General features: G+C 45.7%; 1 protein-coding gene across 1 annotated transcript in view; it reads left to right on the forward strand.

Annotated features, from left to right (window-relative positions):
- The window catches only part of CUL4B (cullin 4B), a 3,236,793-nt gene that overhangs the window by 849,046 nt on the left and 2,360,493 nt on the right, over positions 1 to 27,254 (forward strand). The gene's annotated exons all lie outside the window — the stretch shown is intronic.

The raw sequence follows: 27,254 nt of genomic DNA on the forward strand, positions 1-27,254 counted from the left end.
ATCCCCCTTTCATTGCTGGGACTTATCTGTACTTCTCTATTCTATACAACATATGTGGTGTATTTGCTTGTAGATGAAGGTAATGTTTATGTTAGTGCATGCTTTTTTATGAGCAGAATTTTTAGCCTACCCTTTTGGGGGCACCTGACATCTGGGGCAAACAGAACTGAAAAAAAATGGCGTCTGCTGCATCTTTTATACCCCTGGCGCACTGACGTCAGGGAAGAGGCTACAGCAACAGACGCCGGACTAGGAATTTGGAATTCAGGCCGACTGCGGGTAGCCTGCCAGCAGGATAACCCCAAGTGTAATGACTGCAACAGTGAATACACTCGAACATCTACATTTATGGTAGGCACACAACTACAACTATACTTTCTTTTTGATAACTTTTATAGGGTTTTATTGTCTTCCTTACCATCCTCCTTTTTAATAAATGTGTGTGTGTGTATGTATATATATATATATATATATATAAGAAAGGTTTATTTTTTAGGTTTACTGTTTACGTTAATTATGGGTGGGTTTTCATATCTCTATACAGACTCCCGTGCCTTGCTTTGGTTACCCTTCAGTTTTCCCTTCTTGCTACCTGTTGTGGGTACGTTTCTAGTACCATTGTTGGCATACCTCACGTTTTGTATCATTTCTGGTACTTTTGTCTCTTTCCCCCTCCTCCTTGCTCCTTTTCTGTTATTCTCGATGTAAGATAGCTGACAAGCCAACTGTTTTTAAAAAATGTTTGTCATATTGACATAAGATACCCAACTTGGATTCCCACCAGGAATGTGTTTATTGTCTTGGATTGGCTCATCTCGATGTAGAGCACACAATCTGTGTGAGATTCAGTCATCAGGTGTTTGCTATAATAAACTGGTTCTGAAAGGGTTGCTCCCTCCTATTACTAGTACTACTAGTGCTACTGCTGCTGGAGTGCCACCTTCTAAAAAAAAAAAAAAAAAAAAAAAAAAAAAAAATCATCAGAGAAGCAGATGTGGGCAGGGTGATGAGGAAGTTTCTCGAGACCCAGATTCAGTTAGGAGTCTTACTGGCTCGCTCTCTCTTATTTGACCTGTGAGTCTACCACCAGCTCAGACCCAGCTGTTGACTCCTACTCTGATCTGTCCTATGGTTTTGGAGCAGTCGGACCCGAGAGTTCCGAGCTTGTCTGCCTCTTGATCCAAAGGCTTGGCCTTCATTGACTCTGACTGCATGTCTGATTCACTGTCCGAGCCAGTCAGAGGGATCTTGAAGCTTTAATGTTGGCAACAGATGTGGGGGGTTGGGCTCAACTTTAATGTTCTCAGAGCCATGTCTTCCACTCGGGGCTTCAGCAATGGACAGCACAGCTCTGTCTTGTGTGTTGTCCTGTGTGTTGAGACAGGATCGTGGGGATGCTCTGAGTAATCATAGGCAGGCAGCTTCGGCTCCTGCCAGGGTGGCCCTTGCTTCTCCCATGACTGCTGTCTTATAAGTAGTGGATAAAGCATTGTTTGCCTCTGTGGGCAAGACATCCATGCCATCCTTGGGTCTACCTTCTTCACAACTGTCTGCCTTGGCCCCTGAGTCTCTCCATTCTGTCCTAGCAGGGCACGCAGTCCGTTCACTTCTGGAGATGGTCCTCCCTGGCACATCCTACTGGAGAGCCCCTCGGAAGCGTACATGCAAAAAGAGGCACTCAGATTCCCTTCAGAAATCCTTGACAGAAGACACAGACTTTCATGAAGGGGAGGAGCTCGCCAGATCATGCCTTGAGTATGATGTCCTTCAAGGATGCATCTACAGTCATAACAAATGGGTTGTCCTGTCGTCAGGCAGCCCTTTGGTCGGCCGGATTCCAAAGTCTGGGTCCGGCTTCGGCTGATGTCGCACTTCACCCGACGTCATCTCTGCTGGTCTTCGGGTATAAAGGCATCAGCCGACGCCATTTTCCCCAGTCTTTCTTGCCACGTGGCGCCCGAAGCAGAAGCTGTTCGCAAGTGCCGGTCGGTCAGATCCAGAGATTACTACTACCGAATACTACTTCAAGACTTCTAAAAGCTAAGTACCCGTTGGGGACACTTTCTTGCCTCAGCCGATGTCAGAAAAAGTAAATAACTGCTTAACTTGTGGGAAAAAAATACCTCATAAAGATTTCCACTCTTACTGCCTACCTTGTTTAGGCCCAGACCACGGCGTAGCAGCCTGTTTAGCCTGTGCTTCCTTCAACCGGCGAACGCTTAGGCCGGGTCGGAGTTTGCTGAACAGTTTTTCGCTCAGATTTTATACATTATGCCGCCGGATCCTCCGACTACCCAAATTGTTAAAAACGCAAAGAAAAGACTGACACTCGCGGTCCGCGGTTTCGCCGAAACCACGGTTAAGCAAGCATGAAGTGTCTCGGTTTCGGCAAACCGAAAACGGGTCAATCTTCAGCGAATCCATGACTACTACTGAGGCTCCTGCTACCTTAGTTGAATCGGCCTCTGAAGTTTTGCCTACCACTGTGGCTCCTAGTGAATTATCAGACACCATCCCTTTGGATGTCTCTACCCCAGCACGTGGTGCTGCTAAGCCTCCTGCAGCCATGTCTATAAAGGCCTTTGCCAGGGCTAAAGCAGCCAAAACTGTTAAATCAGTGCCTGTTAAGACCCCCTCACATAGGCCCACTTCTAGTTCACAAATGCTTACTCTGGCAGAGGATTTAATCTCCTTAATTAGGGGATCCCAATCTCACCCAGACAGGGCCTCTCAGCCTCCAGAAAAGAGACCTAGAGCAGAGCCCCCCGTGCCAGTGTCCACTGATGATTCTTCGGATGACTCAGACATTACAGATCAGCCAGAGGCTCCTTTTTCTACTTATGAAGATTCCGATGCTGAAGAATCCATTCCATCTGCCTCTCCACCAGAGGAATTTTCCTTCGGGGAAAACTTACATGCCATGAGAGAACAATTCCAATGGCAGGGACAAGATTTCTCAGATTCTAGAAAAAGGCTTAGGACCTTTCTGCACTTACCACAACATATAGGCCCTTAGCTATACCTCCAGTTCTGCCTGTTGTGGATGATGCATTTAATGATGTTTGCACTGCTCCTGATACTTTACCTCCAGCCCCTGCCAAACCAGATAGATTTTACAGGGTGCCAGACACTCATCACCACCTATACAAGGCCCCACTTGCAGATCCTGAGACTATATCCCAGGGGCCTAAGGCAGTAGCCGACCTCAGCAAACCCTCTTCCTTCTGAAAGGGAATCCAGGTCCTTAGAGAGATGGGGTAAAAAAGTTTACACCTCTGCTACTCTCTCAGCTAGAGCTTTAAACTGTCAGTTTCACATGATCCAATACCAAGAGTTTATGCTTGATCAGTTAACTAAGAAGCTGTCCTCTGATGACTCCTTAGATAAGAAATATGTTTTAGAAATGGTGAATAACATTCAGCAAGTTAGTAACCATTCTTTAAAATGTGGCTATATTGCACTGGAGGCTTCATTTAGATCAGCCATGACTGGCACAGTGATAAGAAGGCATGCATGGTTGAAGGAACAGGTTTTGCCGGATCTTGTTAAAGCAAAGCTGTTAGACTGGCCTTATCCATAGGAGCATCTATTTGGTACACCTGCTCAGCAAGTAATGAAGAAAATGGAAGAGAAGGCAAAATCTGTACAAACAGTTAAGGATTTCTTACAGGTTCAGCCCCCAAGGTTTAGCAGGAACTGGCCTGCCAAAAATTGGTCCTTTCCAGACTCCTCAAAATCTCAAAGAGGCAGGAATTAGATGCTCTAGAGGCAGAAATCAATCCAGAGGAGGTGCCTATAGAGGACGCCAGTGGCAAGGCAATAACCAGAGAGGCACAGACACAACCACTGCCACTGCAACAGGACAATCACAGTGACTTGACTCTGACACCGCCTACCAGGGAGCAAATAGCAGCACCTTTAGGCGGAAAGTTAGCCTTATTTTCGAAAAATTGGCACTATATCACAAAAGACAAGTGGATTTTGCAAACCATAGACCAAGGCTACAGGTTCCACTTCCACACCTTACCAGTAAAAAGAGGAATGCCAAACCTACCTCCAAATCAAAAAACAGAAGCTCCAAAGCAGATAGCTCAATTAACAAAGATGAGAGCTGTGGAAAGAGTACCAATAACACAACAGGGCAAAGGATTCTACTCCAGACTCTTCCTAGTACCAAGAAAAGAGAAAAGTTGGAGACCTATTCTCGACCTGTCCGCCTTAAACACATACATCATTGTACCAAAATTCAAAATGCTGACCCTACAGCAACTTCTTCCCATGCTGGGCAAGGAGTGTTGGCTGGTAACTCTAGATCTCAAGGAGGCATACCTGCACGTCCCCATACGACCAAATTGCAGAAGATACCTCAGATTTCTTGCAGGATCAGAGCATTATCAATTCTCAGCATTGCCCTTTGGCTTATCTACTGCCCAGAGTATTCACAAAATGCCTGGCATCAGTAATCGCTCATTGCAGGCTACAGGGAATCCAAATTTATCCATACCTGGACGACTGCCTGTTACAAGCGGACAACAAAAGCAAGCTGACAACAGATTTACAAAGAGTCATTTGCTTACTACAAGCCCTGGGATACACAGTCAATTTAAAAAAGTCAAGACTGATACCATCCCAGACAAGAACATTCTTGGGTGCGGAATTGGACACAGTAAAACAAATGGCATTCTTAACTGCAGAAAAACAAGCACAACTCCCTCTTTACTTCTTGGCATTAACAAAGCAGCACAAACTAACAGCAAGAAAAGTTCTGCAGGCCTTGGGCTTCATGGCATCATGCATAATCCTGGTCCCCCATGCCAGACTGCATATGAGAAAACTACAGTAGTACCTAAAGAATTTATGGTCTCAACACAGGCACAGCTTAGAAACCAAAATCCCACTAATCCCATGCCTGAAACAAGAGTTCCTATGGTGGGCTCAAGCATGCCAGTCAAACCCAGGCTTGCCCTTCCACAACTTTCAAGCAAACCAAACCATCACAACGGACGCCTCAGACCTAGGCTGGGGGGCACACATGTTGGACAAGTGCATACAAGGATTGTGGACTCCAGACCAGCTGCACCTGCACATAAACCAAAAAGAAATGCTGGCAGTAAAACTAGCAATCCAGAAATTCAGACCATTCCTCAAAGAAGGCCATTTAATGATAAGGACAGACAACACCACAGTCATGTGGTACATCAACAAACAGGGAGGGACTCATTCATACCCCCTATGCAGAATGACTCTGGACCTTTGGAATATGGCTCTGAGCTACAACATCCAGTTACAGGCAATATTTGTGCCGGGAAAAGAAAACACCCTAGCAGACATGTTAAGCAGAACCACCTCGGATGCTCACGAATGGATGCTACACCCGGACATCTTCAAGGCCATCACAAAGAAATGGGGAACACCACAAATAGACCTGTTCGCATCCCCACTCAATCACCAGCTCAAAAAATTCTGCACAAGGACACGCCACCCACTAGCATGGAAGGTGGACTCTCTATCCTTCAGTTGGAAAGGCCTGACAGCATATGCATTTCCACCTCTTCCTTTGATGCACAAGGTACTACTGAAAATCAAAGAGGAACATCCAAGGATAATTCTGATAGCTCCGAATTGGCCAAGAAAACACTGGTATCCTTTGCTGAGGAGCATGTCTCAGGGGAGAATGTGGCCAATACCCCCGATGCCTTTGATGTTAACTCAGAACAACTACAACATCATGCACCCAAACCTAAAAACCTTGCAACTGACTGCCTGGAACATCACATAACAGCTACTAACCCAGACTTATCCCAAAGGGTTAAAGACATTATCCTTGAAGCCCGCAGACCTTCAACAAGAAGGAACTATGCAGGAAAATGGAAAAGGTTTGTCATTTGGAGTACTGAAAGAGGAAAAGATGTCTCGAACATAGATATTGCTAACATCCTGGAGTACTTGGCAGAGCTTCTACATACGGGCCTGTCCTATTCCTCCATCAAGATACATGCATCAGCTATTTCCGCAGAATACAGCTTCGATCCACCTGTCTTTTCGCATCCTCTACTCAGGCAATTCCTCAGAGGGATCAAGAATGTAAAACCTCCTAGGAAACCACCATTACCAGCATGGGACTTGAACTTTGTGCTAGAAAAATTGACACTCCTCCATTTGAACCAGCAGCAACAGCAGATCTTCAACACCTATCATGGAAAACTGCTTTCCTACTGGCAATTACTTCAGCAAGGAGGGTTTCGAACTACAGGCCTTAATGGCAGTACAACCCTTCCTAATCTTCCATCAAGATAGAGTGTCCATGAGAACTAATCCTACATTTATGCCTAAGGTGGTATCCAGAGTGTCTTTAAACCAGGCAATCCACCTACCTACCTTCTTTCCCAATCCACAGAACAGGGGGAAAGGCTGCTGCATACCTTGGATGTACATAGACAGTTACGCTACTACCTGGACAGAACCAAAAGTAACAGAAAAACTGACCAGCTTTTAGTAGCCTATGCAACAGGAAGGGAAGGAAAAGCAATTTCCAAACAGACAATCTCCAAATGGATAGGAAATTGCATAAGATTCTGTTAATCCTACCATGGAAAACCAGTTCCACAGAACATAAGACCTCATTCTACAAGGGCTGCAGCCACTACCACAGCTTTCTTACGAGGAGTGGCAACCAAGGACATTATTGAGGCGGCTACTTGGACCTCCGTGCATACATTTGCCAAGCATTGTAATTTACCTCTATACTCTAGATCCCGAGCAGGGTTTGCCACTGCTGTATTGCAAGGGATCCTAACTACACCATAATTCTTCTTCCTCCTCCCCTAGTTTGGCTATGGTATTCTACCCATTTGTTATGACTGCAGATGCATCCTTGAAGGACATAGTACAGTTTTGTACCTACCATAAATGTAGATGTCCGAACAGGATAGCATCTGCAGTCAGGATTACCCACCCTCCTTCCCCTGTGTGGTACTCCTAGGGTATTTACCCTCCTAATAGCTAGCTGGGGGGGGGAGTCTCTTATGGTGTATTTGTTTGTATATATGTACATACATGCTTATTTTTTGTGTTTGCCTTCTACTATTTTGGAAACATTGGCATTTATCCAAAATTTAGCTTTCCTAGAGGGCAACTGGCATCTGGGGCAAGAAACACTGAGGAAAATGGCGTCGGCTGATGCCTTTATACCCGAAGACCAGCAGAGATGACGTCGGGTGAAGTGCGACATCAGCCGAAGCCGGACCCAGACTTTGGAATCCGGCCGACCGAAGGGCTGCCTGACGACAGGACAACCCATTTGTTATGACTGCAGATGCTATCCTGTTCGGACATCTACATTTATGGTAGGTACAAAACTGTACTTTTCCTTCAGTGAAAAACTAGAACTTCTGTGGCAGAAAGGTTATTAATCCCCCCCCCTCTCCAAGAGATGTCAGTGTTTCTTGAGGCTTTCAGAGCCGGCTCAGCTATGTCCGGGTAGTCTCACCAGCAGACTGTATGATGGACCTAATCTCCCACCAGGCTTGAAGGATCTGGATATCACAGAGCCAATCCCAAAATTACCTGGCAAGTATCTGGTGGTGCCAAAGGATGATACCCATTGAAACAAGGGTCCAGCATTAGATGCTGTGGTGATAGTAGCAGCCATCAAGAAGGAAGTTGCCAAGCAGAGTTATTCTGTCCGCGCCCAGAACAGAGTCTCCAGGCTGTTGCACAGATTTGGGAAGCATGTTTAGACGTCATTGTCCTTCACTTTAAGGTCACAGAACTACTTGTCACACGTAACTAGATTTCAGAAGAACTTGATCAAGTAGTTTTCTATTACCCTGTCAGGGTCCATGTCTGTGGAGGACAAAAAGAACATGTCTTTGAAACTGGCCACTCTCTCTTATTTTTCAAATGCCTCTGTAAGGCTGATTTCTCATGCCTTGGAGGGAGCTTTGAAAGCTGAATGTTCAAGAATTGCCATGAGACAGGATGCTTGGATATGCCTTTGTGATTCTGCGGAGCCCTTCAAGATGTTCATCGTATTACCCTGCTGCAGTCATCACACTTGGGTTATCTTGTCGTCAGGCGGTCCCGCAGTCGGCCAGAATTCCAAAGTCCTGGTCCGGTGTCTGTTGCTGTAGCTTCTTCCTTGATGTCAGTGCGCCAGGGGTATATATAATGCAACCAACGCCATTTTCTTCAGTCTTTCTTGCCGCGCGGTGCCCGAAGCAGAAGCAGTTCCCAAGTGCCGGTCGGCCGACTCCTGAGATTTTCAAATTCGAATTTCAGACTGAAGTCTTCTATAAAGCTAAGTACCCCATTGGGGAAACTTTTCTTGCCTTAGACCGATGTCAGAAAAAGTTAACAATTGTATTTCTTGTGGGAAGCAAATACCTCATAAGGATTTTCATTCTTATTGCATACCTTGCCTAGGCCCAGACCACAACGTCACTAATTGTAATTTTTGTGCTAGGTTTAATAAGCGTACTATTAAAAGACGCTTTGATTTCGCATGACACTATTTCGGTAGAAAATTTAACTACACTATGCCGTCGGAGCAACCGACTACCGGCGTGCATAAAAAACGCAAGGATAAGGACAGACAGCCCAGGCCTAAGCCAGATTCCGAGGCCTCGGCTGGTCCGGTCTCTGGTCCTCAGTGAAGCTCCGACGCAGCCCCTGACTACCGCAGATCTGGAACCCGAGACAGCTTCGGAACTTTTGGCGGAATGTACCAGGCCGACGCAGCCATTTTGTTCAGGCCCTACTGACGACATTGCTGAAAAAGATATCGGTGCTGCGGAAACGCCTTCGGTTTCTGAAGGCGTTTTCAGACCGACGCTCACCATTAAAACGCATCCTAAGACGAAGACTCCTATTAAATCTAAAAGGACTGCACTTCAGTCCTCTGTTCAAGGCCCCATGTCTAAGAAACAGATGCTTAAAATGGCTGAAGATTTGATCTCTTTAATCAGGGGTTCCCAGCCCCCTCCTGACAAAAGGCCTAGACAAGAGGAAGATTTTGCATCCTCTGAACAAGTGTCCATTTCTTCAGACTCCTCTGAGGACCAAGATTACTCTTTCTCCCCTTATGAAGATTCTGATGCTGAGGATTCCATTCCCTCAGCTTCTCCTCCTGAAGACTACTCCTTTGGGGAAACTTTACACACTATGAGGGAACATTTTCACTGGGAAGGTCAGGACTACTCTGACTCAAAGAAAAGGCTCAGAGAGTTTCTTTTACTCCCCCAACACAGACCTCTTGCCATCCCACCAGTTTTAGACATTGTAGATGATGTTTACTTCGAATCCAGTTTGAACCCAGACTCTCTTCCTCCTGCTCCGGCCAAGCCTGACAGATACTACAGAGTGCCTGATTCTCAGAAATTTCTTTATAAAAGCCCTGTTGCTGACCTAGAGACAATCTCCCAGGGTATCAAAGGGGCTAAGGCTTTTATGGCTAAAAATCCTGTACCCTCTGAGAGGGATTCCAGAGCACTAGACAGGTGGGGGAAAAAGGTTTACACCTCAGCCACTCTAGCTATGAGGGCACTAAATTGCCAATTCCACATGCTGAAGTATCAGCAATTTCTAATTTCTCAGTTAAAGCAAAGAATGACCACTCTCCCTCAACAGTCTGAATTGAAAGAAATACAGGATCTGTTGCATGCAACTGAACAGGTGGGCAAACACACCTTACAATGTGGGTTTGATTCTTTGTAGGCCTCCTGCAGAGCAGCTGTCACTGGATCTGTTATACGTAGGCATGCTTGGTTAAAGGAACAAACTCTGCCTGATCATGTTAAAGCAAAGCTTCTAGATGCTCCCTTACAGCAGGATGTTCTTTTTGGAGTTAAAGCAGAAGAAGTCTTAAAGAAAATGGAGGATAAGGCAAAATCTATGCAGACAGTCAAAGATTTCCTACAGGTACAGCCCCCTCGCTTCAGCAGAAACTGGCCAATAAATAATTGGTCCTTTCCAGCTACTGACAGACCACAGAGGGGTAAATACAGACGTCCAAGGGGCAGAGGACAACCACAAGCCCAGTACAAACCTCGCCAATGGGGCACTGCAACACAGAAGGGAGGAGAAGACAGGTCCCAACCTACCAGAAGGCAAACTCAATGACTTGCACCTCATCTGGCCAAGCAACACTCTCTTGGCAGCCCCCTTGGGAGGAAAACTCACACTTTTTTCAGACAACTGGCACATTGTCACAAAGGACAAATGGGTCCTAGACATAATTTCACGAGGATACAGATTCCATTTTCACAGCTTGCCAATGAAAAGAGGAATGCCAAACCTGCCACAAAATCAATGGGCAGAGGCACAAAAACAAATTGCAGCTCTCATGGACATGAGAGCCATCCAACTGGTACCTACTCGAGAGCAAGGTCAAGGATTTTACTCAAGACTCTTTCTAGTGCCCAGAAAGGACAATGCCTGGAGACCAATTCTGGACCTTTCAATTCTAAACACCTTCTTACAAGTACCCAAATTCAAGATGCTAACACTACAGCAGCTTCTTCCCATGTTGGGCAAGGAAGCATGGCTAATAACGTTGGACCTCAGGGAGGCATACCTGCATGTCCCTATCAGACAAAGTTGCAGAAGATACCACCGTTTCATTGCAAGTTCTACCCATTACCAATTCTCGGCACTGCCCTTTGGCTTATCTACTGCGCCCAGAGTCTTCACAAAATGCCTGGCACCAGTAATTGCATACTGGAGACAAAGAGGAATTCAAATATACCCATACATGGACGACTGCCTCATCCAAGCAGAAAGCAAGGACATCCTCTTACAACATCTGGCTTTTGTAAAACATCTTCTAAGTTGCCTGGGGTACACAGTAAACGAAAAGAAATCAAAACTAGTACCCTCACAAAATATGACATTCCTGGGTGCCAGCTTGAATACAACGGCCCAGAAGGCTTATCTGACGCCAGACAAACAACTACAACTGACTCAATATTTCAAAACAATGGCAACAAAGACCCAACTCCCTGCAAGAAAAATTCTGCAGGCCTTGGGCTTCATGGCATCTTGCATACTACTAATACCATTTGCAAAGCTGCATATGAGGAAATTACAGTGGTACCTAAAAAGCGTATGGTCTCAACACAGCCACAGCTTGGACACAATGATATCTCTCATTCCCTGCCTACAGCAAGAGTTTCTATGGTGGTCACAGGCATGTCACCTCAACAAGGGTCAGCCTTTCACCTTGCCCTCAGCCAGGCAAACTATGACAACAAATGCAGCGGACTACGCCTGGGGGGCACACATGGCAGGACAGTGCGTTCAAGGCATATGGACTGCAGATCAAAGGAATCTGCACATTAATCAAAAAGAGATGCTAGCTGTACAGAATGCTCTGACAGCCTTCAAGAACCTTTTACATCCAGGACAACTTACAATAAGGACGGACAACACCACAGTAATGTGGTACATAAACAAACAAGGGGGTACACACTCCTACCCTCTATGCAGGCAAGCAATGACCTTGTGGAACACAGCACTGGCTTACCAAGTTCAGTTGCAAGCTCAATTCCTACCAGGAAAAAAGAACACCTTGGCAGACGACCTCAGCAGAAACATCATGGATCCCCACGAGTGGAAACTGGATCCACAAGTATTTGCAATAACTCAAAAATGGGGCCTCCCAGACATAGACCTGTTTGCCAGCCCCCAGAGCTATCAGCTAACAAAATTTTGTACAAGGACACTTCACCATCAAGCTTGGAAAGTGGACGCACTCTCATTCAGTTGGAAAAACCTGACAGTATATGCCTTCCCTCCATTGCCTCTTCTCACAAAGGTGCTTCTGAAAGTCAGAAAGGAGAGACCACGACTGATACTCATAGCCCCAGACTGGCCACGCCAGCACTGGTACCCACTATTAAGGAATATGGCCCATGGCCCACCTTGGATTTTACCACAAATTGCCCATTTGCTCACACAGCAAAACAATCAGATTCTACACAGCCAGCTCAAAACCTTAAATTTGGCTGCATGACAAATCACCTAAGCATCCAGCCAGCTCCTCTTCCTCAAGCAATTATGGATGTTATTCTGGAAGCTAGGAGGCCCAGCACCAGGAAGGCCTACTCTGACAAATGGAAAAGGTTTTGCGCCTGGAACCAAGCTAAAGGCCAAAATACACTTCAGCCTCACATGCCTCAGATTCTACAGTACTTAACTGAGATGTTGCACAAAGGACTTTCTTTTTCTTCCATTAAAATCCACGCATCAGCTATTTCAGCCCACTACAACACGGATCCACCCTTATTTTCACATCCACTTCTAAGGCAGTTCCTCAGAGGGGCAAAAAACATTAGGCCCCCCAGGAGAGCACCTACACCAACATGTGACGTCAATTTTGTTCTGGAAAAACTTATGCTACCTCCCTTTGAACCAGCTTTCTTTGCTGATCTAAAGTTTATATCATGGAAGACTGCCCTGCAGCTAGCAATAACTTCTGCCAGAAGTGTCTCAGAGCTGCAGGCACTAATGGCAGTGGAACCTTTCCTTATTTTCCATCAAGACAGAGTTTCTCTGTGAACTAATCCTTCCTTCATGCCTAAGGTGGTATCCAGTGTGGCTTTAAATCAAACCATCCACTTACCCACCTTCTTTCCAAATTCACAGAACAAAGGAGAAAGACTCCTGCATTCCTTGGACATTCACAGGCAACTTCGTTACTACTTGGATAAAACTAAGGTTTTCAGAAAATCTGACCAGCTCTTTGTATCCTATGCTACAGCTTCACAAGGGAAGGCTATATCAAAACAAACCATTTCCAAATGGATAGGACATTGCATTCGTTTTTGCTATACCCATCATGGAAAACCAGTTCCTGCTACCATAAGGCCCCACTCTACCAGGGCAACAGCTACATCTACAGCCTTCCTCAGGGGGGTTCCCACCAAGGAGATTTTGGAAGCTGCAACTTGGAGTTCAGTACACACCTTCACCAAGCACCATCAGTTACCACTTTACTCTAAGACTAGACCTGGCTTCGCCACTGCAGTTCTGCAGGGCCTCATCACCTCCTCTAACCCTCTTTGACTCCTCCACCCATCCTTAGCTTTGAGATTTTACCCAAGTGTGATGACTGCAGCAATGTAACACGATGAACATTGTACAGTTTTGTACCTACCATAAATGTAGATGTTCGAGTGTACACCCTGCTGCAGCCAGGTTACCCTCCCTCCATCCCATCTGATCTAACTGGCTAAATCTTTACAATACCTTCCTGATGTATTTGCTTATAGCTGGAGGGATTTTGTGTTTGTGCTAAATTTTCTTAAATTGGTACTAATTGCTGATCACCTTTTTGGGGGCACCTGACATCTGGGGCAAGAAAAACTGAAGAAAATGGCGTTGGATGTATTATATATACCCCTGGCGCACTGACGTCAGGGAAGAAGCGACAGCAACCGACGCCGGACCACGACTTTGGAATTCAGGCCGACTGCGGGACCGCCTGACGACAAGATAACCCAAGTGTGATGACTGCAGCAGGGTGTACACTCGAACATCTACATTTATGGTAGGTACAAAACTGTACTTTCCTAATGGTCACAGTTCAGTCCATTCTACTGCTGTCTCATAAAGACAATTGGATGTGCTTAGTTGATCTGTGGGAAGTGTACTACCGTATCAAAATAGACAGGAGATCCAGAAGGTACCTACTCTTCCAGCTGTGAACCAGTCACTACCAGTTCAGTCCCCTGCCCTTTGGCCTCACCACAGCCTCCTGGATGTTCACCAAGTGCATGGCATGGTCGCAGGTCACTTAAGGCTGCTAAGATTTTGGGTATTTCCGTATCCTGACAACTGGCTCCTGTCTGCTCTCACCAAGCCTCTACTGTTTCAAACCAGGGACTACTTTCTCCCAACTATGTCTTCACTGGGCATCACAGTGAACTACACAAAGTCTCAGCTTTCCCCACTCAAGTCCATTGGTGCTAATCTGGACATGGTAGCACAAATTGCAAGTTTACCACATTGTGGTTAAACACTTTACAGAGGCAAGCAACCCGTCTCCAGCAAAGTTGGTATTGCAACTTCTTAGATCTGTGTTAGCTTCTGTAACTCTAGTACCTTTAGCAAGGTATTACATGAGGGTACTGCAATGGATGCTTGCAGTGCAGTGTTCAGTAAGATGGCACTCCTTGTCTGTACCAATATGGACCTCAAGGTTTTACAGAGAACACATAGCCTGGATCACTGCAAAAGAAGTTCAGAACCGCCCTTTTATCCTTCCACCACTCCAAGCCACAATGACTATAGACACCTCCCAAGGATGGGGGGGGGGGGTTACTTTGGAAGGATGGTCCAAGGTACTTGGTCTCATTCAGAGGTCAGGCTTCATATTGATGTCCTGGAAATGAGGGCAGTCCTATTAGCATTGTAGGCATTTCAAGATGCTGTTCTTCCAAGGATCTTTGTTATTCAGACAGGCAGTGTCAGTAGTCTGATACATCAAACTGAGGGGTAGTCTGATGCATCAAACTTAGGGGAACCCAGTCCTACTCTTATGTTGAGAGGCGTTGAGATTATAACAATGGGTAATCTCTTCTGGCTGTTTTCTTTTGGCAGTGCAAGTTCCGGGGAAGTCCACCATGATAGCAGACAAACTAAGCAGGGTCCGTCTTTCTACCTCATGAGTGGTCTCTCAACCCAAGTAGTGACAGAAACAATTTTTTTTGTCAATTGGGCCAACTGTGCTGTGACCTCTTTGCTTTCCTTCTCAACTCCAAGTGCAGCAGTTAATTTGCCCTCATCCCCCCAGAGATGGAGTCACTGAGAGACTCTGTGATTGGCCCCCTGGGCTCCTTTGTCTTTCCACCCATTCCTCTCATTCCTGAGGTTCTTCAGAAAGCATCTCAGTGGAAGGACAAAATAATCCTCATTGTCCTGTTTTAGTTTCAAGAAGTATGGTTTGCCTTCCTGTAGCCTCATCTAGTACACCCTCCCTGGGTGGGTGGATTCATCCCTAATTTCCTGCCTCATCCATAATGGATGACTCTTTCAGACATTCAGACCCTGAAATTAACAGCATGATTTTTCCAATTCCACTGATGGCTAGACAGTCTAGGCTTTCTTTCCTGGTTAGACACCATCTCAGATCCTGTTACAAGTATTCTACAAGGAAGATTTATAAGTGCGAATGGAAAAGATTTTCCCTTTGGGCTCTCCCAAAGACAACTAGACCCTTTTTCAGTACCTGTTCAAGTTGTCCTTGATTTTCTTGCTTCTGTTTTCAACAGCAAAACTAGTTATTCTATTCAAAGAAAGCTAGACCCTTTTTCAGCACCTATTCCAGCTGACTTTGATTTTCTCACTTCCATTTTCAACAGTGAAACTAGTTATTCTCCAGTAAAGGTCCAACTAGCCTCTACCTTTAATTTTCACATAGGAGATGCCAAGGACAAATGGTTATCCTCAAGGTTCTATAAAGCCTTTCTCAAAGGTACCTTCTTACTGTGACCTCCTGTTTAGGATCCTACCCCTCTGATTTAGTCCCCCTTTGAGCTATCTACCAAGGTGGGTTTAAAGTTTTGTTTTGGAAAAACATTTTTCTGGTTGCGATCACTTCGGTCAGATGGGTATCAGAATTCCAAGCTCTTTTCCCATCCACCATATTTAATCTTTCACAAGGACAGGGTTGTCCCTTAGTACTAATCCTTCATTTTTACCTAAGGTAACTTCAGAAACAGCTGTAAATTCATCCGTCATTCTTCCTGTTTTCTTTTCAGATTTTTCCAACAATGGTTGAGTACATATTGCACCTGTTGGATGTTCATTGAGAGCTTAGATTATGTCTCTGCTGAACTAAAGATTTCAGAAAATCAGACCAGCTGTTTTTCCTTTTCCAAAGCCAAATTGGGTGTGTTGGTTTCAAAGGTAACTTTGGCTAAATGTCTCACTGATTACATTGCTGTTTATAGGAAGAAAGAATTGACACTACCTAAATCTTCTAAGGCTCATTTCACCATATGTGTGGCCCTACCATCAGCTGTCTGGTCCAGGGATTCCATATGTGGCATTTATGCAACTACCATTTCGCCTAATACTCATACCTGTATTTCTCATTACAAATTGGGCATTTTGTCTGGAAATTTGGCAGCATTTGGCTCTGCTGTACTCCAGAATGTCTTTTCTTGAGGACCACCCTGGGGTTTCTCTAACTTGGGACTTTGTCCCATTGGTAGAGGAACAAACAAAAAAGACCGCATTAGATACAAACGTTATGTACTCACCATAACGTTGCATTTGTGCTGTCTGCTTTGATCTTGCTCAGCGTCCCACCCTCCAACCTCTTTCCTCCTTGGAAGATTTATATTTGGTTTCCTAGTATGTCCTGAGGAGTGTTATTTTGCCTGCCTTTTGATAAGTTCCAATCTTTCTCTTCCTTTCCTTCTAGTTTAACTGGAATCTGATCAGCAATTAGACTGTCTTCTTGTTGACTTTTTGTATGGGCAGGATAATAGGCTGAATAGAGGGCAAACTCAAACTGAGGGATTCAGTGCTAAAGAGGAGGATTATGTGTAAGGGAAGGAGCTTGAACTATGGATCCAAAGTCTATGGAAGTGACCGAGGTCAGATCCGAGACCCATATGTTGTGGAAGGATGAAAACAGACAACACAGATGCCTCGTTATGGTGAGTACATAATTTTTGATGTTATGTTGCCCTATCTCGCCTTCATTCTTGATAGTTGGGTTCGGAACTGAGCATGGGTTCTGACTCTGCCTCATACTAAAGGCCGAGAGCTTTCACTGGCTCGAGGCTACACCCTATCCCAAGATGCCTAGCGACAGTTACCCAGATCTTGTTTGCTGCTTGCTGCTTCGGGATTTTTTTTCGCTAGCTCAGGCTAAGTTTTTTTCATACTTTGCTTTTTGTGTGATTTTTAGTAGTTAAATCGTTGATAATTTAACTTTGTTAAATAGGTTACTCTTTTGGGTGCCTTTTAAGCATGGTTGTAGGTTTTTTCACTGTGATTTTGCTGCTTCGGCATGTGCTGTCATTCTTTCAGGCCATTCCCCTATCCCGGCTGAAATTTAGCTTCTTCTTAAACAAATCAGTTTAAGTTAGAGGATTTGTTTTTGCCCCCCCCCCCCCCCATCTTGCTTAGCCTGTTTTTAGTTAGAGGGCTCTCCTTTCCTCTTATTTCCTTAAACTTTGAAGGTTTCGACGTTTAAGTTAGAGGCATCTCCTCAGATTAGAGGAGTCTGCCATTTAACTTAGAGACCTCTCCTCTAACCCTCTCTTTTTTTCTTTATTAAAAAAAAAAAAAACTTTGGTCTTTCTCTTTTCTGGTGTTGGTTTTGTTTATTGAGTTAGTACTTTATAGTGTGTCTTTTTGTACTGGTTGTGACTAATTACCAGGATGTCTAAAGATCCTACTAAAGAGACTAGACAGTCCGGTTTTAAAAAGTGTGATTCTTGCACACAAAAAATGTCTATAACAGAGGGACACACTAGCTGTGTTAATTGTTTGGGGGCCATTCACCTGCAGTATTTCTGCTCTATTTGTAATGGTTTTAGTTCAAGGGTCCTGCAGGAGCAGGAAAACAAATTAGTAGTCAGGAGTTTTTTAAAGGGGTCTTTCGAAACAGCTGTAGAAGGGAATCAGGCCTCCAAATCTTCTGGCAAGTCCTCAAAAACATCAGCTTCTTTGACTCCGGTTTCTGAGCCGACAAAGAGACAAGAGAAACAGGTTAGTTCCAAGAAGGCTAAGTCTCCATCGGTTCCACCTGAGTTATCGGAACCGTCTCGGAGCCAAAAAAGTAGCCGGTCACCATCCTTGGAGCCGGACCGTTCAGTGCCACAGTCTCCTCTGCTGCAATCGGTGGTGGGTAGCCACAGATCATCCAACCGTTACTCTCGATCATCCAGGAGCCTATCGGACGATAATGTGGGTGGTTAGGAGGTTGCTTCAGAGACCGGCCCTAGCAAAAATTCTTTAGAGCCCAGCCTAGAAGGATGTGGAGCCGACTATGGAATCTACCTTACCTTCCATTCCTCCTCCGACTCGGACGAGTTCGAAGCCAGAGTGCCTGGAGTTGTTCATCGTGTTATACTGCTGCAGTCATCACACTTGGGTTATCCTGCTGTCAGGCGGTCCTGCAGTCGGACGAATCCCAAAGTCTTGGTCCGGTGTCGGTTGTCGTCGCTTCTTCCCTGACGTCAGTGCGACAGGGGGATAAAAGAGGCAGCCGACACCATTTTCTTCAGTCTTTCTTGCCGAGCGGTGCCCGAAGCAGAAGCAGTTAGCAAGTGCTGGTCGGATAGCTCCTTAGATTTTCAAATCGAATTTCAGCCCGAAGTCTTCTCTAAAGCTAAGTACCCTGTTGAGGAAACTTTTCTTGCCTCAGACCGATGTCAGACAAAGTTAATAATTGCATTTCTTGTGGGAAGCAAATACCTCATAAGGATTTTCATTCTTATTGTATTCCTTGTCTAGGCCCAGACCACGACGTCTCTGGTTGTCGGTTTTGTGCTAGGTTCAACAAACGTACAATCAAGCGTCGGGCAGATTTTGCTCGACATTATTTTGGCAGAAAATTTAATTATAGCATGTCGTCGGAGCAACCGACATCAGCAATGATTAAAAAACGCAAGGATAAGGACAGGCAACCAAGGCCAAGACCAGATACCGAGGCCTCAGCAAGACCTGCTGCCAGTTCTCCTGTTTTCAGCGAGGCGCCTACGCAGCCCCTGACTACCGCAGATTTAGAAATTTTGACGGCCTCCCAGACCAAATCAGCTGGGCCTCAGCAGCCAGTTCCATCTCACCCCTCGGACGCCAACCCTGACGGTGATCCGGAGATTTTGGACAGGCCTTCGGTTTCTGAAGGTGTCTTCAAACTGACAACTATCTCTATTAAGTCTTATGCTAAACTTAAAGCCCCCTTAAAAGTTAGGAAACCGGGTCCACAGTCCCCCCCACAGGCCCCTATGCCTAAAAAACAGATGCTTAAGATGGCTGAGGATTTAATTACCCTTATCAGAGGTTCACAACCCCCTCCTGACAAAAGGCCTAAACTGGAGGAAGATTATCCTTCCTCTGACCAAGCATCCATTTCCTCAGCTAACTCTGAGGACCAGGATTATTCCTTCCCTCCTTATGAAGACTCAGATGCTGAAGAGTCCATTCCTTCCGTCTTCCCCCCTGAAGACTACTCTTTTGGGGAAACTTTACACACCATGAGGGAACACTTCCACTGGGAAGGTCGGGATTACTCTGACTCTAAGAAAAGACTCCGTGAGTTTCTTCTTCTCCCACAGCATAGACCCCTTGCAATTCCTCCAGTTTTAGACATTTTGGATGATGTTTACACCAAATCTAGTCTAAACCCAGATTCCTTACCTCCTGCACCAGCTAAACCAGACAGATACTGCCGAGTTCCTGATTCTCATAAGTTTCTATATAAAAGCCCTGCTGCAGACCCCAAAACCATTTCCCAGGGTCTCAAAGGGGTTAAGGCCTCTACTGCTAAGAATCCACTACCTTCTGAAAGAGATTCCAGAGCATTAGAAACATGGGGGAAGAAAGTGTATACGTCTGCCACTTTGGCCATGAGGGCCTTAAACTGCCAATTACACATGCTAAAATACCAGCAGTACTTGATTACACAGTTAAAGCAGAAAATGATCCCTCAGACATATCAACCTGATTTCAAAGAGATGCAGGATTTGCTGTATGCAGCAGAACAGGTGGGAAAGCATACCTTACAGTGTGGTTCTGATTCATTGGAAGCCTCATGTAGAGCAGCTGTCACAGGATCTGTAATACGTAGACATGCTTGGCTAAAAGAGCAAGCCTTACCAGAACATGTCAAAGCAAAGTTATTGGATGCTCCATTGCAGAAAGATGTGTTATTTGGTGTCAAAGCAGAGGGAGTTTTAAAGAAAATGGAAGAAAAGGCAAAATCTATGCAGACAGTTAAAGATTGTTTACAGGTACAACCTCCTCGTTTCAGCAGAAACTGGCCATCAAAAAACTGGTCCTTTCCTGCATCAGACAGACCCCAAAGGGGTAGGTACAGACACCCAAGGGGCAGAGGCCAGCCACAAGGTTCTTTCAGGCCTAGACAATGGCATACAACAACTCAGGAAACAAACACAATGACTTCCCTCTTCGCCTGCCAAGCAAAATTGCCCTGGCGGCACCTTTAGGAGGAAAACTGGCTCTATTTCCACAAAATTGGCGCATCATAACAAAGGACAAATAGGTTCTGGATATTATTACCTGAGGCTACAGATTTCATTTCCACACTTTACCACGGATGAGAGGCATGCCAAATCTGCCTCCAAACCAATGGGCAGAGGCACAAAGGCAAATTTCAGCTCTCATGGATATGAAAGCAATTCAAAAGGTACCTACAAAGGAGCAAGGTCGAGGTTTTTACTCAAGACTATTTCTAGTACCAAGAAAGGACAAAGCCTGGAGACCCATTTTAGACCTCTCAATTCTAAACACTTACCTGGAGGTACCCAAATTCAGAATGCTCACACTGCAGCAGCTTCTTCCCATGCTGGGCAAGGAGTCTTGGCTGGTAACGTTGGACCTCAAAGAGGCATACCTGCATGTCCCTATCAGACAAGATTGCAGAAGATACCTCAGATTTTTGGCAGGTACAATGCATTATCAATTCTCTGCATTGCCGTTTGGCTTATCTACTGCGCCCAGAGTATTTACGAAATGCCTGGCATCAGTAATTGCATACTGCAGACAACGGGGAATACAAATTTATCCATATCTGGATGACTGCCTGATCCAAGCGGACAGCAAGGCCATTCTATTACAGCATCTGGCATTTGTAACAAAGCTGCTTAGTTGCCTAGGGTACACAGTAAACAAAAAGAAGTCAAAGCTAATACCCTCACAAGACATAATATTCCTGGGTGCCAGCTTAAATACAACGGCCCAGATGGCTTATCTCACGCCAGACAAACAAAAACAACTGACTCAATACTTCAAAAAGATGGCAACTTTTACCCAGCTCACTGCAAGGAAAATCCTGCAGGCATTGGGGTTCATGGCATCCTGCATTCAACTAATTCCACATGCAAAGCTGCATATGAGGAAATTACAATGGTACCTGAAAAGTGTATGGACTCAACACAGGCACAGTCTCGAAACAAGTATACCTCTCATTCCCTGCCTTCAAAAAGAGTTCCTATGTTGGGCTCAAGTATGTCAAATAAACAAGGGTCTTCCTTTTGTCTTACCTCCAGCAAACCAAACTATGACAACAGATTCTTCAGACTACGCCTGGGGAGCACACATGGCAGGACAGTGCATACAGGGCAAATGGTCCGTAAAACAAATGCATCTACACATCAACCAAAAGGAGATGCTAGCTGTGCAAAATGCACTGACAGCCTTCAAGGAAATCTTGCATCCAGGACAACTACTAATAAGGACAGACAACACCACAGTTATGTGGTACATAAACAAACAGGGAGGAACACACTCCTACCCTTTATGCAGACAGGCAATGACCTTGTGGAACACAGCATTGACTTTCCAAGTACAACTGCAAGCACAATTCCTGCCAGGAAAGGAAAACATCTTAGCAGACGAATTAAGCAGAAATTTGGCAGATCCTCACGAGTGGAGACTACACCCACAAGTATTTTCAATGATAACTCAGAGGTGGGGACGCCCAGACATAGATCTATTTGCCTCCCCCAACAATTGCCAACTACAGAAATTTTGCACAAGGACTTCTCATTCCCTAGCCTGGAAAGTGGACGCCCTATCATTCAGTTGGACAGCATTGACAGTCTATGCCTTCCCACCACTACCTCTCTTGACCAAGGTATTACTGAAAGTCAGATCAGAGAGACCTCAAATGATCCTCATTGCTCCGGACTGGCCACATCAGCACTGGTTCCCATTACTAAGGACCTTGACTCACAGCCCTCCATGGATCTTACCTCAATTCCCACTTCTGTTGACTCAGCAAAACTCTCAGATCCTTTACAGTCAGCTCAGGACTTTAAATTTAGCTGCATGGAGAATACCTTGAATTATCAATCAACACTTCTCTCAAAGGACGTCCTGAATGTCATTTTGGAGGCCAGGAGGCCCAGCACCAGAAAAACTTACTCAGACAAATGGAAAAGATTTTGTGCATGGAACCAGGCTAAAGGCCAAAATCCTGGGATACCAAACATTCCTCAAATACTGCAATACTTAACTGAGATGCTACACAAAGGCCTTTCTTTCTCATCCATTAAGATCCATGCTTCAGCCATTTCAGCTCAATATAATACGGATCCTCCAATATTCTCACACCCTTTACTAAGGCAGTTTTTCAGAGGGGCTAAGAATATAAGACCCCACAGAAAACCCCCAACGCCAGCTTGGGACCTCAACTTTGTTTTAGAAAAATTAACACTGCCTCCTTTCGAACCAGCCTTCTCAGCAGAACTACAATACTTGTCATGGAAAACAGCTCTGTTGCTGGCTATTACCTCAGCACGCAGGGTCTCAGAACTACAGGCACTTATGGCAGTGGATACTTTCATCATTTTCCATCAGGACAGAGTCTCTTTACGAACTAAACCTACCTTTATGCCAAAGGTAGTGTCCAGTGTGGCTTTGAATCAGACCATTCATTTACCCACCTTTTATCCAAACCCCCAGAATAAAGGAGAAAGACTCCTTCACTCTTTGGACATTCACAGACAGCTACATTACTATTTGGATAAGACAAAGACCTTCAGAAAAACTGACCAACTCTTTGTATCCTATGCTGCAGGTTCACAAGGAAAGGCTATTTCAAAACAGACCATCTCCAAATGGATAGCACATTGTATCTGCTTTTGCTACTCGCACCATGGGAAAGTAGTGCCTGTTACTATTAGGTCCCATTCTACCAGGGCTACAGCAACCTCAGCAGCCTTTCTCAGGGGGGTTCCAACCAAGGACATTCTGGAGGCAGCTACTTGGAGTTCAGTGCACACCTTTACCAAGCACTACCACCTTCCATTATACTCAAAAACCAGAGCTGGTTTTGCCACTGCAGTTCTGCAGGGCATCCTAGCTTCACCCAACCCAGTTTAGTACCAGCCACCCATCCATAGCTTTGGGATTCAACCCAAGTGTGATGACTGCAGCAGTATAACACGATGAACATAGTACAGTTTTGTACCTACCATAAATGTAGATGTTCGAGTGTATATACTGCTGCAGTCCAGGTTACCCTCCCACCATCCCCTCTACATACCAGGGTGTTAGTTATAACTCCATGTACATCAGTCTATTGGATGCATGCCTATATGGCGTATTTTCTAACAGCTAATACTATTGTTTATCTACTAAGGTATGTTTGCATAGTTATTTGTATTGCCTTCCTAGTTGGGGGCACCTGACATCTGGGGCAAGAAAAACTGAAGAAAATGGCATCGGCTGCCTCTTTTATCTCCCTGTCTCACTGACGTCAGGGAAGAAGCGACAACAACTGACGCCGGACCAAGACTTTGGGATTCGGCCGACTGCAGGACCGCCTGACGGCAGGATAACCCAAGTGTGATGACTGCAGCAGTATATACACTAGAACATCTACGTTTATAGTAGGTACAAAACTGTACTATCATTGTTGTGGAACCGTTGGATCTGAAAACCATTCCTCGTGTCTCTGTTCCGACCTTCGCTCCTATCTTGTCGATGTGTCTTCCATCGAGGGATCTGGGTGCCAACACTCCCTCGTCAGTTCTGGGGGGGAATTTGAATCGGACCCTAGTCGGAGCCGAGTCTTCCACTCGGGGCTTCGGCGCAGGTGAATTTGGTGCCCACATCAGCCTCTGAGCCATCATCCTTGGGGTGGGGGGAGATCTCCTGGTTCCTCGTAGCCAGGGGCTCCCTCAGGCCAGGATTGTGGTGCCTTCGAGGTGATGGAGTGCACTCTCCCCAGAGACTGATCCACCCTCAGCTCTAGCTACTCTTCCCCTGAAAGGGCCACTGTCAACTTCAACACCATCCCTCCAGCCCAAGTGTAGAGAGCTGATACACCAGAACACCCCAGTAGGTGAGACACGCTTTTCTGAAACCTTCCCAGAGTATCTCTCGGAGAAGGACCCTCAGAAGAGAACTTGTAAGAGGAAACACCTAGACTCCCCTGAGTCTGTCACGTCAGATATAGACTTAGAGGATTCAGAAGGGTCCCCACGGTTACCCTGTGAGAGTGTCTCCTTTTCAGACATCTTAGAGATCCTGAAGCAGAGAGGTGACTGGAAGACCCTCTCCCCTTCTGAAGATGAGTCTGTATACCTGGAGGCATTCGGCTGTCGACCCTCCACCTCTTGGATGTCTCCGCCTTTTGACAAACTCCTTGGCATAGTCAGTCAAAAGGCATGGGGCTCTCCAGAATCCATGGAACCTGTTCCAAGGAGGCCCAACATGTTTATTACTGCCCCGGACAATAAGCAATTCATGACCAAAGGTGTCCCAGTAGATGCTATGGTGGTGGAGGCGGCCGCCACCAAGAAGGAATTAGCTGCAACTTATTCATCTGTCCATCCGCTGAATAAGGAGTCTTGAATGATGGACAAATATGGGAAGCGTATGTTCTCTTCAGCGGCCTTTACTCTTAGGTCGCTGAACTATTTATCCCATTTTATCCAACTTCAGAGGGATGTCCTGAAAGAGCTACGAGATACCCTCCAGAGTGATACAGCTGCAGGGCTGCCGGACAAGCTTGCGACTCTAAATTCTGTAGTAATCTCCTCCATGCGCCTCATCTCCTACACAGCCGATGGAGTGAGTAGGGCAGCAGGTGCAGGAATAGCTCTGAGGAGAGGCATTCCTAGATGCGCCTTTGCGAGTTTGCTAAACCCTTTAAGTCTTCCTTTATAGATGTCCCTTTTGACGGCTCGCTTTGTCCAGGCCAAAGGTTAAAGAGACTCTTACCAGGTGCGAACAAGATGGCAAAACTCTGTCTGCCATGAGAGTACGTTTTTCCGTTCCTACCTGGCCTTATTCCAAAAGCCAGAAGGGTGGGAAAATGTGGTTCCGGAAATCCCAAAGAGCTTCGCCGGACGCACGTGGTGAATTTTCCCCCAGTGGCAGAGGGGGAAATTATAATGGATGACGCCGCACTCACAGCAGAGGGGCTCCGCAGAACCAGGGAGACAGAGTTACGTTCTCTGGCAGGCCTTTACAGCGCTCCTGAAAGGAGGCCCGGCTGTCCACCTCTGGAGGCAGTTGGGAGCAGATTATCACTGCAGCCAAAGGCCTGGCTCAACATCACTCAAGGCAACTAGGTACGGTTGATTATATCCAGGGGATACAACATACCCCTCTCTTCTCCATCAAGATCAATCCCAGACATCCCACCTGATCAGTGGGATCAAGCAACCCTAGAAATCCAAAAGTTGCTAGAAAAAGAGTCATCCAAGAAGTCTCTGCAGAACAAATTGGATCTGGAATTTACTCGAGGTTCTTTTTAGTTCCAAAAAAGACAGGGGACTGGAGGCCAATCTTGGATCTCCGTAAACTGAACAAGTCCTTAAAAAAAGCGAAGTTCCGGATGGTTTCACTGCAGTCTATACTCCTTTTTCTGGGGCAAGACAATTGGATGTGCTTTGTAGATCTTCAGGATACGTACTACCATATAAAGATGTACAGGCGATCAAGGAGATATCTATGCTTCCGGCAGGGAGCCAGTCATTACCAATTCAGAGCTCTGCCCTTTGGTCTCACTACAGCCCCCAGTCTGTTTACCAAATGCATTGCAGTAGTCACGGCTCACCTGAGGCCTTTAGGATTCCGGGTGTTTCTGTACTTAGACGACTGGCTCCTGACCGTCACCGCCAAGCATCTATTGCCAAGGGGGACACCACCATTCATCTCTGCTCAGAGCTAGGCGTTACCATAAGTTTTGAAAAATCTGCCTTGTTGCCTTCACATCATATTATCTTTATAGGGGCAAACATAAACACGAAAGACATGGTAGCAAAACTGCCTCACGAAAGAGTACTAACACTACGCCATCAGGTGTCAATCTTGCTCATAAAGAAGGAAGTACAGGCAAAGTTTGTCCTCAAGGTTCTGTGTTCAGTGGCAGCAGCAATAATATTAGTACCAACTAGCGCATCTACATATGAGAATATTACAGTGGCTACTCTTTGCTCAGTGGTCCATGCAGGAGTTACCCATGTCACACAAGATCCTTATTACAGCTACCTGCAAGAGGGACCTACGTTACAATAGGCAGACCATTTGTTCTTCCCCAACCAGTAGCTACAGTGACCACAGACGCTTCCCAGATAGGGTGAGGTGGGCATTATCTGGGACAGACTGTCCAAGGGACTTGGCAGGAACACGAGTAGCACTTGCACATCAATGTCCTAGAGATGAGAGCGGTACTTCTGACATTGCAAGCATTCCAGAGCTCTCTTCCAACAGGTACGATTGCGATTCAAACAGACAATATGTCCGTGGTGTGGTACATCAACAAACAAGGTGGAACCAGATCCTACCCCCTCTGTCGAGAGGCTCAGAGTATGGGAATGGGCAATATCTTCTCAACGTTTTCTGGTTGCAATGCACATCCCGGAGAAATCCAACATGATAGCGGACAAGCTAAGCAGTGCAATTCTTATGCCTCACCAGTGGTCCCTCAAGCAGAAAATTGCAAATCAAATTTTTTGCAAATGGGGCCAACCTTGCTGCAACCTCTTTGCCACGTCCATCAACTCCAAATGCAGCAGCTACGTTGTCCTAATCCCCCCTCCAGGGGAGTCACACAGGGATGCACTTGTTCATGATTGGCCCCCAGGAGTTCTTTACCCATTTCCATTAATATCCAAAGTTCTCCAGAAAGCCAAATCGTTGAGTCACAGGCTAATTATCATTGCTTCTTAATGGCCTCGTCAGATATGGTTCCCTTTCCTATGGTCTCATCTGCAGGAGGAGCCTTGGATCCTGGACCGAGAGCTGGATCTTGTGACTCCTCAGTCAGGAATGCTCTACCCCTCTATTCAAAGCCTCAAGCTGACAGCTTGGTTGCTCCACTTCCCATCTTAGCCAGGCTTCCAGAACTATCCCTAGCAGTGCGACACATTCTGGTTTCTTTGCACAAGAATACAGCTAGGAAATTGTATGTGAGCAAATGGAAGAGATTTTCTTGTTGAGCTGACAAGAACCATATAGACCCCTTTACAGCTCCTATGTCAGTAATTCTGAATTTTTTAACAGAAGTCCTTAATCAAGGTACAGCTGCAGCCACCATA

Source organism: Protopterus annectens, chromosome 15.part0, assembly GCF_019279795.1.
Source record: "Protopterus annectens isolate FY-2018-M chromosome 15.part0, PAN1.0, whole genome shotgun sequence".
NCBI classification, from domain to species: Eukaryota; Metazoa; Chordata; order Ceratodontiformes; family Protopteridae; genus Protopterus; species Protopterus annectens.